Source organism: Mercenaria mercenaria, chromosome 1 (assembly GCF_021730395.1).
Source record: "Mercenaria mercenaria strain notata chromosome 1, MADL_Memer_1, whole genome shotgun sequence".
Classification (NCBI taxonomy): domain Eukaryota; kingdom Metazoa; phylum Mollusca; class Bivalvia; order Venerida; family Veneridae; genus Mercenaria; species Mercenaria mercenaria.
Window position 1 is genome coordinate 15,506,780 of NC_069361.1, and position 16,541 is coordinate 15,523,320.

Genomic DNA, 16,541 nt, shown 5'->3' on the forward strand with positions numbered 1-16,541 from the left:
AGTAAATAAACGAAACCGGTAGGCAAATATTAAGTAACTCATGTAATTTTTTTTTCTTTATATAGATCTATATAGATCTGAAATTTGATTCAATCAATGTTGTTGTTGTTTTTTTTTGCATTTGACAAATTAACAATTTTTGTGAACAATCTTATTTTGTTATAGGGCAGTCGCATTATCTTAACAGTAACAAAGTTCTCCATAGCGTTTGTAGCTGTGAATTCCTGCCTTTTTGTGTTACAGTAAGAAGTAGAGGTTCCATCGCTTGCAATAGTTGCATACTGTACTCAAGTTTTGTTTTTTAGTTGATATTGATATAATAGACAACTTCTATTTTGTTTCAAAACATCAAAGTATATATATCGACGTTACCCCTACCCCCACCACCACGCACCACCAAAAAAAGCGATACGATCCTTTAATATGGTCATTGATTTCATATTGGGCAACTGTATAGGGCACAACATATACATGGCAGTTTCTCTGTATTGATGGCATTCAAAACAGGGGCATGCGCTTATTAATGGGGATATAGAGAATCTGTCATTGGTATTCGGTTAAGATCAGAAAATCCCAACCCGAGGGCGCACCGCTCAAGTCTTAAACGAGGCTGTGCTACAGAACTACGAAGGCGGCGTTTGATCTTTCTGAGCACTATCTTATTTTATCGAAGTGTTAGACGTTTCGACTTGATATAGTTATGTACACTGAACAATATTCCTAATCGGTCAGTTTATATTTGTATTACTATTTTGTCAATAATGCAGATATTTACACGAAATTTCACATGCCGACATTTGAATAGGTACTGCAGCTAATTATTAATTTATTTTTGGTGACTCCTGGCCAAAGTAACCGCATAAGGTGTTTTGCCTAATATTGGATATTTTGCACGTGCAGTGCATGTGCACCAACATGCATGTGTTCGTTTACAATTTTTGCATTTTTGACGACAGTTTAACTAGAAAAACATATATTATGGTGAAATTGACATAAGAGCAATGAGATCGAGCTGTCGGAATGTTGCTAGCTGGGATATTTTTATGGCAAGTGTGTTATCGTTTTTACAATTTCAATAGAATTTTGATGTTATTTGTTTGTAACTGTTGCTTTGCTGGTTATTTCCATTTGTAACCTTATTTCCGTTTACAAGAACCTTCACTCGTTGGCTATCTACCATCCGCGATCTTTTTTCGAAATTTAACCAAAGTACAATTCATTGAAATGACCGATTTTGAATTTTGTTGCATAATTCCGACAGCCCGGGCGCGTTGCTCTTTTGTCAATTTAACGATGATATTTGTTTTTTCTAGTAGGACTTACGTCAGTAATGCCAAAAGTGTTCATTAAAACGTGCAAATTGGTGCATATGCCATGCACGTGCAAAATATGCTACATTGGCCAAAACGCCTAAAGCGGTTACTTTGGCGGTGAGTCGGTAAAAAATAAATCAATAATTAGCTGCAGTACCTATTTAAATGTCGGTATGTGAAATTTCGTGTAAATACTTGCATTATTAACAAAATAGTATTACAATAAAAACTGACCGATTAGGAATTTTGTTGAGTGTATTTAAGTTGGTTCTTTCCGAAGCGTTCCTCTCTCTTGGCATTATTGTCGTTATCATTGCAATTTGATCAACACTTGCAAGAAAACTAGGAACACGATGTCTGCGAATGCTTGTTTCACCTGTCTGTTCAAGAATGATCTAACAGATGTATTGCCATTGGTTTTGTGACGTTGTTCTGTGTCCTATTTATGTTTTGTATGGGGACTGTGTTCAGTCTTTTGGCTTGTGTATACATTTGCACATACCCCTTTTTCCGCGTGGAGTGTTGCATAGATGGCTGTGTTCAATGAATATGGGATTTCCAGTTGGAATTTTATCTTTACTTTTTCTAAATAATACGCATTTCTGAAGATAAGAAAAGGAAATTCCTTATTTTTGTTATTTTTAACAGTCTTTTTTTTTGTTTTCTGACCTATATATTACGTACATTAAATATGAATCGACAGTTGACAAAGTAATTCAATTATTTGCTGAATATGACATTTAATGATAATTATAACTGTTATGATGTCCAGACAACACTATAGTCATCTCTCTGGTTGTCTTAAGCATCCGCACGGAGTTCAATATATTTGCTTTAAGTGGCGTTGATAAAACATTATGAAAGTCGAACAGTTTCACCAAGAGACAAAAATGCTTCTTTTCCCGTTAGTACGAGAAACCTGTCTCGAGGTATTTTCGTTAATGACGATATATGTTTTTGTCGCATTTGCCAGACGAAACTTCTTTATTTTGACTAATTATCCCGAAAAATATTTGCCTTATGTTGAAAAAGAAATCATATTGTTTAGCTGCATATAATTTTGTTTATGAAAATAAAACGTTCTTTACAGAGCAATCTTTACTTTTATAGGACGGGAATTCAGAAAACTTTGAGACTGTCCATATGAAATATAGAAAATACCTTTATTGAAGCATAATGCTTATACAAGTCCCTTAAAATATTCACCCTTAACAGAAACGCACTTATCCATCCCGCAATCCATGACATGAAAGATGCAGAGTATTCTGCTCCTTGTTTACTATGAAAACAGCGATACACTGCGTTACCATGGGCGCTTCTAGAATTATAGTGCTTTGTCAAAAAATCACAGGGACTTAGTTAGGGTGATTATTGAGGGAGTGACATTCGCTTTACCTGCTGATCTTCTAAATATCAGTGTACAATATTACTCTTATGTGCAGATGCATTGTTATAAAGAAGGCAGATGCCCCGTTAACCAGTACAACATATTGTTTTTAACTGATTTTAAAACCTTGTCCCTGTAAAACTTTCCAGTAATAGATCTGCCAGCTGCACGTGGTATATGCACAGCAGGCGTTTTTGAATTATAAAAAATGTGTAAAAAGCCCGTTTGCAACTGTGTGTTCTTTTTGTTATAATTGGTCGTTCTTGCCCTTTCCTATGCCACTGTTTGTTGTTTTTCCGGTTCATTAAACCCCCTTCCATCTTATTTTTCTCGACTTTTATTAGTTTTTTTACAACATTTCTCCCTTTGGGGTTTTTCCGCTTTGGTCAAAAAATGGGATATGCGCCTTGCAGACATCTTCGCTAATATGAATAGTTAAGTCAGAAATTCATGAACACTTCTCGATGGAACGTCCACTAATGCAACTATTGTGACACTGCATATCTCGAGTCTTCTGCTACAATGGCTACTACAGCATACAGCAGTGTTATGAGAGGATGCTGACGTTTTAGGGCGGTGCCCTACACGAAGTAGAACTTGGACTCTAGATTCTCCATTATTAAATTTCTATACCGACTTTAAACAGTGGTTATGGATGGGGAAGAGTCAGCGAAAAGAGTTTTAAATTCCTGCAGAATCTGCTTGGCTGATACATGTAGAGAACAATGCATCTTTATGGAAGACCTAATCTCCGTCCTACCTGGAGCCTCCATGCATACGATAAGATAACACAAGTGTATACGAGTGCAGGGTGTTAAAACGTTTGTAACTCAAGCATAGCAAAAGCAACTGTGTTGAAATTCAATGTTGGTGGCTATTGCAACCCCAGAGAAGTCCATGAAGAACTTGTGCCAGTATCTGTAACAGTATAACTAGCATAATTTAAAAATTTTATTGATAAAATATTCTACAAATATTTTCACATTTACCAAGTGTTTAGAAGTCATGGTATATTGAAACAAACCGGAAATTTCGGTCTGCATTTAAATAATATATTTATAATTTAGAAGAAAAAAATCTTGATAAAATGATACATAAATATATTTATATGTGTTTCAATCCTATTTAATACTGTCTTGACGCTTTGTCGGTTTCAACATTTTTTCCTTTGTCAGTCAAATTTTACAGATAACATATGATTTAAATTAGTAATGTTATAAAGTTACACACAATTATATTGAATTTGCAATATTGACGTGGTCGAGACCGCTGACATGGTATGGAAACGTGAGTAAATTCATTTGTTCGCTAGGGCGAAACAAAAAGGATTAGAAGAAAATCAAACATATTGATTCGAAAGTATTTCAAAACATGTTTTCTGCCTTCTGGATCAATGTAAATTCAAAAGAGTCCTTTTTTCTTCAACATACTTACCTATAAATAAAATGGGAGATATACCATTAGTTACCCATTAGGTTAATGAAAAAGTGAAATAAGAAACCTAAATGGAGTTACATGTACATTCTTTTTGAAATTTTGGGTGTAAACGTGATCTGAGTGCGGTATAAACGCGTTTTTCTTGCACGAACATGTTGCTTTTTGTAAAATACATCTAAGAATTCACTTTGAAACAATAAAATTTATACTCATGAGTGAAAACTGATTTTCCCCTGTGTGAACACTGAATAATACAACGTCACTAGATTATACAATTGACCACAACTGATGCTTATGATAAAACCTGTTGTCTGTAAGTATTGACCTGGCACTCATTAATATTCCACATGTTTCCGTAAATTGATTTTCGATGCCTAAACCTAAATATCGATATATTGAAAACCTAATACAAGATATATAAGATATGTTTATAAGATCGCAATATATGTCACCAAGTGAACACCATATAAAATATTTTCACGAGTGGCGTAACCACGATTCTCAGTGAAGATGTATATTATGGTGTTCCCGAGTGAAATATATTTTGATTTTACTCCTAAAACAGAGAATTTTTCTATTTAAGTTATGAATTCCATTGGTTTAACCAATTATACCCATTCACGCGCCCATCGTCGCGTGTTTTGCGTCATGACGTCACGGTATTGTGATGTCACGATATCTATGTAATAGTTCAGTGATGTTTCAAATTCTCTATCACATTTTCACGGGTACTAAACTGTGCCTGCGGTACCGCCTGTGCAGATGAAGAATGAAGGTACATCGCTTCCGGTACCGCAGAAACTTCGCTAATGTTTACAAAGCAAACGAGATTGCATGGAGCGTATTTAAAAAAAAATGGGGGAATGTAGCGGGGTGTAGATGTAAAGGCTTGTGAATATAACATTATAGTACGAGGGCGGGTTATTGGAGATTTGGTTAGTTTTGGGACAAATTTATGCCCCGATACATTTGAAAGTTCCTGCGGAACCTCGGAGCTGAAACAGGCGCTGATCTGAAAAAAAAGATCACGTTTCATTCTCAACTTATTTGTCCTTGCATTTCTAGGAAATTAATCATTTACCACTATATTTAGCATGGATATGTACATAAGATACACCTACACCCTGCTACATTCACCGATTTTTGAAAATATGCTCCATGCAGAAACAAAATGAAACAAAAACACTCACTGATCTTCTTGTTTTGTAAACATCTGCGAAGTACCTTCATTCCTCATCAGCACAGGCGGTACCACAGACACAGTTTAGAACCCGTGATTTTATTACGATAGAGCGTGGAAAGTCATTGTGTTTCTTATGTTCATGCAGAAACTAGAAACAAGTTTACTGTAATAAGCAAATAAATTTCTACCATATTTTACAAAAAAAAGTTATTTGTGTTGTCATGGCAACGGAAATTCCAAGAAATTCTTCATGAATATTTTTTTTTAATCTTAATTTTAATTTTGTTTTCTTTACGTCATTAACGCAGGTTTTGTCTATCTCTATTAAAGTATATTTTCAATTTGCGAAGAGTTTTCCTAAAATGAAAATCACATTTTCATTGTTTGAAATTGTACAGTGACAATATCTATTTATTATTGATATATTCCAGTACTTCACGGAAAAGCATAGAATAAATACAATGCTTTATCACAAAGTGGCTTTTGCAGTTATAACTGTGCGGACAAAACTTTCCGCCACCAATCTCAGGGATTGTGGACATGGTACCCCTGTCTGACCAAATCATTTTTTATTTAATATGTAAGCTTAAAAGGCAGAAAAATTGCCACTCATGTTATGATGTATTGTTCACTTATTGAAATTTAACATATACTCTATACGGGCAAGTCAGTAAAATCTTCAGGACTTGGCAGGTGTTCCTTTATTCAACGGTCACTTCAAGCGATTTGCATCGGTATACGATAGTCGACAGCGCGCTTGACAGTTCGAAGAATTGATGTAAGTATGGGTTCCTAGTTATTTTCCGGATGGTCTAGGTAAAAAGACGTGAGTAGAAAAGTTATTTCCTTTTGCCTACACATAGAGACCATGATGGAAAGCAAATGTTCAAAGATTCAAAGCCATGTCAAACAGTCTAAACTAAATATGGAATGGTACAGGACATTTAACTAATTTCTATGTCAAAAAGGGTCATAACTAAGCCAACGTCCTTGTCCTGGTTATGTAATCCTGTCTACATATGGAGACTATGATGGTAAACAATTTGTCGAAGTTTCTAAACCATATCTCAAACATTTTAGACAAAATATGGACTGGTACGAAAACCTTTACTTTTCCACGTCCAAAAAGGGCCATAATTTACCCAAATATCTTTGCTATAGTTACATATCCTTGACTACAGATGGAGATCATGACAATGAACAAGTGTTTAAAGCTTAAAAACTACATGTCAAATAGTTTTGACAAAATGCGGACATGTACAAAAACTGAATCAATTTCCAAGTCCAAAAAGGGCCATAATTCAGCAAAATTACTTGACAGAGCTATGTACTCTTGCATTTAGATAGAGGCTGTTATAATAAACAAGTGATAAAAGTTTCAAAACCATATGTCAAACAGTTTACACACAATATGAACTGATCCGAAAACCTTAACCAAGATTTGTAAGTTAAAAAAGGTCATAATTCAGTCAAAATCCTTGACAGAGTTATGTACTGTTGCCGAAAACTGGACATGGTGATAGAACACAAGTATTGAAAGTTTCAAAACTATATGACAAAAGGTTTTGTCAAAATGTAGACTGCTACGAAAAACGTAGCCAAGGTGTGACGCCGTGGTGAGTAGGATAGCTCTACTTATTCTTCGAATAGGCGAGCTAAAAATGTAAAATATGTTTCATAAGATAATGTGAATATAAATGCCTTATCGATTAAATCACATTTTACTTTTAGTTAATGGAAATGGTCTAAACAGAGTTCGTACCCACCCTTTGTAACGTACGTGGAAGCCGGAAAACGTATCACTACGCCACCATGCCACTGGTAAACTATATAGCCTAATATAGATTATTTTAGTTTACATGTAGATATTTTCAGAAAACAAATAGCTTTAAATAACGGAGGCATCCGAATATATTGATGAACATAAACGAGTGCCAGTTGTTTTATATATGATCTTAATATCCCAAGAAGTAGCCTAGTAAACGAGATACATGCAGAAGGTACGCATAGCGTACGTACTGTTCAAGAAATATACATTCTAACTACTGTCTATTATTCCTTTTCGCTTTTGAAATATCGCCTCATTGACAGTTTTTCGGCGACGCCGTCTAAATTGGTTTTCGTTACTATGCCACGTGACTTCAGTTTGCAAATCAAACTACTTGATAACGCATTATAGATAATTTATCAAACTGGAAGATTTTTGCAACACTCTGCCTGATTGGACGAGAGTGTCAATTTATTTCACTCTGTTGATTGTGCTACGCTGAGTGAAATGTAGACAATGCGTTTATCCTAAACGACGCTATTCACAGTTTAAAAGCTAACTTTGGCTCAGTATATTTAGCAAGAATATTGATATATCTCAAAATCATAAGTAAGTTTAATACATATGATAAAAACCTGTTCAAATACCAACATATATCAAATTAAAGAAAGAGCTGAATACGGTCTGCGTATCACATGAATAAGAGTGTGATAAGAGTCTTTTATGTAGAGAAGTGCTTTTTAAAAGATTTTCCTTGTTACAATTGTCGTCTGTATATGAAAAGGTTTCTTGCTTTTGTGACTTATTCAGATTGCATATTAAAATGAGTACTTGTTTGCTTTGATATATTTGCTATAAATTATTTAACTGATTTATTATATATGAATATTTTTCTTTAGTGTGGTATGCAAATATTGAACTCAGTTGAAATCTGTTTTATTATATATATGCTATATAATGACTGAATCTCATTACACTGAAACGAAGGTACGCTACATACAGTTTATCTACGTGATGTGACTATTGTCAAACTTTGCTTATGAAACAGAAATATTGAAATAATTACAATTGTATGTTTTGCTTGACCTTCACTTTTTTATAGGTGTGACGTCATTGTCCAAAGATTCATGAAGAGCGAATATGCATTTTGTTAAAGCGGAATCAGTTGGCCTATTTTAGAAATAGATAAAAATAATAAATAAAAAAAAGCCTTTAATTGATTTTTTCTCATGTATTCGAATCAAACTTGATTTGTAGCATCTTTATTAGGCCCGCAGCCAACTTTGTTCAGTTGGGACATTTGACCCCTTTTAGGGGCTGCTAGAGCTAGAACTAGAAATGCCTTTATACAGCGTCTCATGAACAGCTTGGTGGATCTTTGTCATACTTGGTCTGGAGCATCATTATAAGGTCCTCTTCCAAATTTATTTATATAGGAACTTGGGCCCTATTAGGGACCACTATAGCTAAAAGTAGATATGCCTTTCTTCGCATTAACCACTAAAATGTAATGGATTTTTATCAAACTCGATGTGAAACAATATCGTAAGGTGTCCTGCTATTTTGTTACAAATGGGGATAGGGACCAATTTAGCTAAAAATATAAACACGTTTAATGACCTCTTCTCATGAACCGCTTCATGAATCTTCATCAAACTACTGCTGTAATTATTCGTCTACGGATAAACGAAAAAAAATTGCAACCCTACAAAACCTTTGCGAAAAATTAAAAGAGAACCATTTAAATTGTTAAAGTGTGGTGTTTAGTTTTTCAATTTGAAAAATGTTAGATGAAAGATGAATGTTTGATGAAAAATGCATAAACTTCTTTCCTTATTACAATTCACCGACTATCATTTTTAAAGATATTTCTTGTTTAATGTAGTCACCGATTGGTTCAATGTGCCCACCCTTTTAAACAATTTGGCCGATCTGTGATTGAAACGTTTGCGAAATATGTGTAAAACTTACGGTGACATTATACTCGTTTTGTCATCCACGTGGCAGGTATAAATCCGTTCTTCAAGAACGTTTTGTCAGTTTTTTATGCGTTGCACTTTAGGTTAAACAGTACTTGTTATACGTTGATGTGTGTTAATTGACCGTTACTTGTCCTGTACATGTACGGTAATAGTGCGGTCATTCTACATTTTATGCGCTCCATACATCGATCGCGAGAGCCTCGGGCAATAGCGAGGACGACTTTCATCAGTCGCAAATTTTTTATCCGTGTTATGTCCATTCACCCTATCCGGCAAGGTGTAACAGGAGCATTAATGAATAATGATACAAACATGCAGGAGAATATTAAAAAAAAATGCTTGAAAACATGTTTCAAGAATGAAATAACTGACATATATGGACTTGGTGTTTTTAAAATCCTTGAGTGTACACATCTTTAGAAAAAGAGTATATGTTAAATGATTTTACTGACATGAAACAAATTCTGATTAAAACAAAGCAAAAAAAGCTTCTCTCAATGGCACGTCACGGTATTGTTAAAATGTTCGAATCCATTAGGGTTAGCTTCATTTTCTCCCATAAAAGCATTGTCTCATTATTCTAAGTAAACACAATCTCTTTTGTCAGTTACTAAATAGTTTTGTTTTAATTCCTTTTTATTTCGTATACGTCTCTTGTTTTCTGTTAACGCCGCACAATCAATGCGTTGCTTCAAGAACTCGTGATAAAACAATTTCTTTCTAACGTAAGAACATGGATTTCTTGTTTCTGTCTCATATTCCCTCTGGTATAGGGTCACACAAAAGTTAAGTAGAGCATATTTTCTCCATAACTGATGTTTTCAAGTAATGTAATACTGCAACTAAGACACGTCTTAGTTATATAAATGCTATTTTCACACTGTTTATATCCAATGCACAGCATATTCATTCTATGTATTTCAGTGTCAGACATCCAAAAAAAAGTTTGTTTCTTAAGAATCGGTGTATCTCCCTAAAAATCAAGTAACTTTTATTACAGAAACAGGCAGCATTTTTCAATATTTATTATTTCATCAAATCATAAAAGCTGAAAGTGTTTTATCATGTTTCATATATCCTCTGATATTTTATTTATTAACGACATACAAGACATTACACCCATTGCAGTAATTTACGACTAATCAGCAGATTGGGCATACATCTCCATAGGCAACATTCAGTTTTCCTGGACCGGTGTAGCTTTAATCTATTGTGTTAAAGCACATGTCTAACTTGAACGCGATAACGCGATGTTAATGTCGTATCGTCGTATTGTAAACCTTGACACCACGACAACATGATGTGATAGCACGACGACACGGTACGATATCATGATATGACAAAGATAACATGATGATGCATTTACAATCGATATTACTGGAAGTTAGAATGAAGATTCTTCATGACATCTAACAGCATGATCGAAAAAATCTAAAAGAAAAGTAATTAATACCCAGCATAAAATATATTCTGAGAGTTTCAGAGACGTTAAATTTTTTTAGCAGGTACAAGTCAAATGTGTCCATTCTACTAGGCATTTTGTTGAGAGCAATTAGAATCATTTACAAGATTTCCGTTGAGAATAACGCCAACTATTTGAAACCGCCGTTGACTATTCTCTTAAACTGCTAAGATATTATCAAAATATTATCGACCTTTTTCTTCCTGTACTGAGTGACACAATTATGATAGTTAGAACATAGCTTTTATTATCATATATTAATTAAATATTCAAGTTAAGAAACAAAAACCCAGTTACTTTTTTAGAGCTTCCAAATGCTTGCATAATCCCCAATAAATATAATCTATGCAAATGCCACTTGCGATCTATGAAGCATTTCCTTGTTTGTTATTCCGTTTTCATTTCCTTTATCCTTATTCTGTTTTCCACACGTGTACGCATATTAACGTATATAATTGAGGAAGTTGCGTCGAAATGTCGGCTAAGTGTATGTATTATCTATTTTAGTTTTAAAGGCACTGGCCTCCAGATTTTGGCTAAAAATGATTTTTCTTTCAAATTAAAGTTTGGTCATATTATGAACATTAGAATATGAGTTTTTGTTTCTAAATTATTTTGAAAATGCTAAATCAAGAAAAAAGATGACCACGTCGGAAACGAACCCGGACCGCCGCGGCAGTAAATAAATTTTCCGCTGTCGTTTTATAATCGAGGCAGTTTACCTCGAGTAAAGCGTTACAAACGCTTTTCGATATTCATCGTAAAAAAAGTAGTAAAAACAAATAATTCTCATTTATTTCCATAACATATTGTCTGTCAGTAATTCAGTTTTAAAGCATTCTTAAGAAATATAGCATTAATTTCCAGATATCGTACCTAAAAAATCTTTATTGTTGTTGTTGTCGAACGATCTGGATGCCAGTTCAATTCGCTAAGCTTCTAAGTTTATAACACGAAAGTTAATCTTATCGATCACAATGTTCGTTCCTGGATTAAATCGGTTATGCATTTGCATATCCTCCAATAGTCGTCGCTAATAATTGTTTTTTATGCGTGTCTGTTTTAATTCTGAAACAAAAACAAACTTGTTAGATTTCAGTTCAATGTTTTTTCTTCAGATTTGTAGAATTTAAACTTAATGTCATTGTTTTTCTCTTTAGTAAACACACGCCAAATTTATTTCATTAAGTCGCATGTGTTTGCCAGGCTAGACTTTTATTTCGAGAAAATACATCGGACGTTATGCGACGGCAATCCATTCGAATATTAGTCGTTAAAGTCCGATGCATTTAAAGCGGCTGCAAGTGCTAAATTAGCATCTGACTTGCTTTTAAGCACTTGCTTTCTGTTTTAACCCTTACCCTGTTATATTTCTATAACGAACTTGTCCGTTTTTCAGTTTGGACCGTACCATTTACTGTTAATAGGGGCGCTTACCAAAAAAAAAACTGCTGCAGTGCAGATTTTGATGAGACTGTGCAGGATTATCATGATCTACACACACTGGTCGCAGGGACAAAATCAGTCGTTCCAACATAATAAGGGATAAAGTTAAAAACACATTTTATATAGTAAATAAAGCTAACGGTATCAATATCGCTTCGTCTACGTTTGTCTTTACTGTCTTTATTGTTTCCTAAATTTAATATTCTTTATGTTTAATGTACACGTTATTTTGCATATTGAACATCACGTAAGAACACACACTAGAAATACAGTCACTATAATATCTGGTTGGCAGCAATGTTGTTTAAAACTGTTCGTTATTTTTTAAACCGAGATATCGTCATTTTAAAGTAATCATGTCTATAAACAAATGTGATATTTCATTCATATAAAGACAACAGACCCCGTTTACGCCGACACAATTATGTTTTCTTAGGTTTTAGCTGTGTACATATAATCTTTATGTGTCATTCAATATTCATTATACGACCATGTTCTAAAGTGTGTTACGGCTGTAAAACGTGCATTGGGATGCGACCTGGTGCAGCGTTTGAACGTATGTTGTAACAACGGCGGTGTTTAGTGCAAACTCTCCAGTGGTGTTTTGGCACTGACCGTTGAGATTCCTTTTATGTGAGTTGTGTTCTAAGAACATTGCATTTCCTACTGGACATATATCCTTTTTATGTGCTTACCATGATAGAAGGGAACTGTAAGAACAAAACACATCCTACTTCAAACAATGACTGTAAAAGGTTCCCTCATGTTTGCTAAGATATAGTTTATATATTGGTATTTGTTTGTAAGCCAATAGAACGTGGCTCCGATCTGAATATAAAAGAGCTGAAAATTTAGCGATCCGATATTGGTGTGGAATGTATTAGTGAAACCTAAATAGTCCGGGAAATATATCTGTGCCTGTGCTGTCATTTGACTACCAACAGGTAATTTTAACTGTTAAATTAAGTTCAAAAATGCCTTGCATGTTTTAACCATTTCAAATAGACTATATGCATTTCGGAAATTTGTTATTGTGTATGTGTGTGAAAAGAAGTAAGTTCTTGTATTTAAATTTCATGTTAATTACAGGATAAATTTGTAAGTATTTGGACCGGTATATATATGATGCAACATCATTCGCGGTAATGCTCGATTTTTGAAACTAAATTAGCTCTTAAAATTGGGTAGAGCAGCAAATGATTTTTAATAAAAGTAAGTAAAGATTTAATTGTCTTACGGAAGAGTTTATAAATATTAGGAGTAGAAGTGCCAATGGTGTGCAGATTTCCAATATTACATTAATGAAATCTGTAATTAAAGATAAAATGTACTTTTACGATGAAACTTAATATTCAAAATGATAAAATGATATAAAAACGTACATACTGTGTTTTTCTTGATACGTATTGTAATGGCATATGGAACGAAACAAGCAAATGTTCAAATATCTCTAAATACGAATATTTTTCTTATTCATTTTTTTATTTACTAGTATCCTAAATTCATTTTATGATGTCTGGGGGTACAGTTAATGATATCAATAAATCAATAAAAATATCTCACAATTTTATTAATTTTATACTATGATCTTGAATTTGATTTATATATATCATTAAATCATACACAACCGTGTTATTGCACGGTTTGTTCTTATTGAATGATACTCATAAGATTGATTGTAAGATATCTAAAAACAGTTGTTTATGTAATGACAATTATCATAACATTGAATTTAAGGTATCCGTTATGACCCTAATGACAACCTTAAAATCGATTTTTAAATTAAGTGATACCACAAAATTGGTTTATTCATTATTCTTTTTAATAATATCTTAAATTCACAATATGCAGAAAGCATTAATGGATGTAATTTTATATCAACCTTTACGCGCACTTTAAGTAGCTTGTTATGAATCACTGATAAATACTTGCTGCAAGTAAATTATTTGTTCAAGATAGATATACTATAATTATATTGTTCTACAGCATTCTTAATGAATGCCAGACCCAAAATCACATATACACGGACAATTCAGAATTTTTTTAACTTCTTGGCTAACTGCGCATATCATCAGCAGATGAATGTCAAACAATGCAATTTCTTTTATTGTCACTATTTATTTTTTACCTTTTGTCAGTTTTCATCCTATGACTTGTCGTGTTATTTTATTCTGCTGCAATCATTTTTAATATCATCACTCTCGCTTTCAATAGCATTTACACTAAAGCAATCTCTAAAATCACTTGTATTGATTTTGAGACCTTTTAACTTATTACGTACAAGTGGTTTCAGGGCGATGTTGTCTTAAAAGCCTTTGCCATTAATGTCAAGTATGTATTGACACAGTGACTGCAAAAAGAACAACCGTAGGTAAATCTAATAGGTTTTCAGACTATATTTTTTATAGTTAATAAAAATCAAACGAGATGAAAATCCTACTAAGATATTCATTAGAACTTTGATAAATCTTTTTTTGAATTTTAAAAACTTTGATAAATCTTATTTTTCAAATTCAACTTTCACTGATAATGTAAGTTTACACACTCACTTCTATAACTCTGCCTGTTATTTTAACAAAATTATTTCGCTTTTTTACTCAGAAAATGTGACAGAAACTGATCAGAAACATATATTGTTATATCCTTGTTTCTGTTAAAATACGATTACGCTAAAAAGACGTCACGTTAACGTGCAATGACGCCAATGTTTTTTGTTGCGACCAAGAAAGAGCGCTACTATATTTTATCTACTGTTTTAGATTTAGGGCATATTAGAATCAAAATAATGTATAGCAAAATTGAGTTTTACTTAAATTAATACACTCAAAATCGGTTCTACGTCACCAGAATAATTCCCTCGGGCTAGCCCTTGTGAAATTACTCAGCGGACGTCACCTCTTTCCATGTATAAATAACGTTATAACACGTGTTTTCTATACATTATTTCTTAGTTTTGAACATACGGTTGCGAAATGGGCGGTAGTTATTTTTTACCTAGCCGCTCACACGCGCACAATTTATGATATGCATGAACTTATCATGCATTTATTGCATTGCTTAACTGTAGCTCTTAAGCGGTCTATAAGTTATTTTAATTACATCTTAGTTCAAGGGAGCGGTATAGGAAAACAATTCATATGTTTCATTGATAATTTCCCTATGACATTGGGAAGGCAGAAATAAAGAGCAGTATTGATTAATATTACGCGAGTAACTGCGACGCATCATGACAATTTGTCGTTTTGCTCGTCCTAATTACCTGTCATGTTCACAATGTTGCGATAAGACATGACATAATTATGAGTTTCTCGTTGAGATCTAATTTTCTCAATTCATACTTGTTTACAAAAATTGTTCAGATCTTAGCCGGAAGCCGAAACAACGATAAACAATTTTTCGTGTTCTCGTTTTATCGTGTAACGCTCAGGCCAGCAGGACAAATAAAAACAGAATGACAAAATGCTATTTTGTCGTGTCATCGCAGGGTCCCCCGCCAGAGGCAGCACGTTAGAATATATTGTCATGTCGTCGTCCTACCTTTGTTGTATCCTCATACTGTTTTGTACTCGCGTTGTTGTGCTCAAAGACTACAACATGATAAAATACCGGTATGTATTATGATGTTGTGTTGTCGTTCTGGCGTGGAGCCATGTGTTTGCAATCTTTAGCTTATTACTTGTACAATAAGCACAGAAATAGGACATGAATAATTCTGATTTCACGAAGACACATACGAAACAATAAATAATTTGGGTAAACTTGAAAATAGAAATGGGATATGAAAGTGTGAATAAAATACTGTCCGTATATTCACTTTTTTAAGACATATTTTTATGAATTTGACACTGAAAATTCCTGTAAAATGATAATGCCTGCTTTCAGTAAATTCCAATATTGTGTTGCGCCTCCCTCTTAGGATGGAAGATAAGAAAACCTAAGTGTAAAGCAACAAACCACAGTTGTCCATTTTGTGATATACGGGTAGTTGTGGATAAAAGCCATTGCATTCTTGATTGTGTCTTGTGTGATGATATCAGGTCTTCTTTGTATCGCATTTACTTGATGTCTTAAATAAACCAACTTATTACATTGTTTACTAACCAAGCATTAATGTATATACAAAAACCTGTTTTTATCTGTTATAGGAATGATAGTATCGGTGTGAGTAATGTACACTAATGTACATGTGCTAACTTGTAAGAGATGTTCCTGACGTGTAAATGTTGCTAACAACTTGCTACTCTTTGGATGCTTTAAGTTGGCTTTGAATTTGTAATGTGAAACATTTTAAGGCGCGCATGGTGCCCTTTTGCCCTTTTTGTTTTTCAATTTCATAAAACTATAAAATGGTTTTAATTCTATTACTAGGTTATTATTATTAGCAGAATTTACAGAATGTTACTATCTTAATAGAAATAGGATATCTGATTTCAGTCTCTTATAATCTTATCGTTTAGAATGATTTTGCTCATTAGATTAAGTACTATGAAGGTAATGCATGTTTATAGATGAGACTCTGATAAAGATTAAATATATTCTCTAGAACAAATATTCACCTCCTGT

At 33.6% G+C, this 16,541-nt stretch overlaps 1 protein-coding gene across 2 annotated transcripts in view; it reads left to right on the forward strand.

Annotated features, from left to right (window-relative positions):
* The first annotated feature begins 7,042 nt into the window (after positions 1-7,042).
* The window catches only part of LOC123544902 (muscarinic acetylcholine receptor M2-like), a 131,155-nt gene continuing 121,656 nt past the window's right edge, over positions 7,043-16,541 (forward strand). The window contains exon 1 of one of the 2 annotated variants that reach the window (XM_053540584.1): positions 7,043-7,141. The gene's annotated coding sequence lies outside the window, so the exon portion shown is untranslated. Of the gene's footprint in view, positions 7,142-12,821; positions 12,923-16,541 lie in introns of those variants that run through there. The other variant, XM_053540589.1, reaches the window with a different exon arrangement.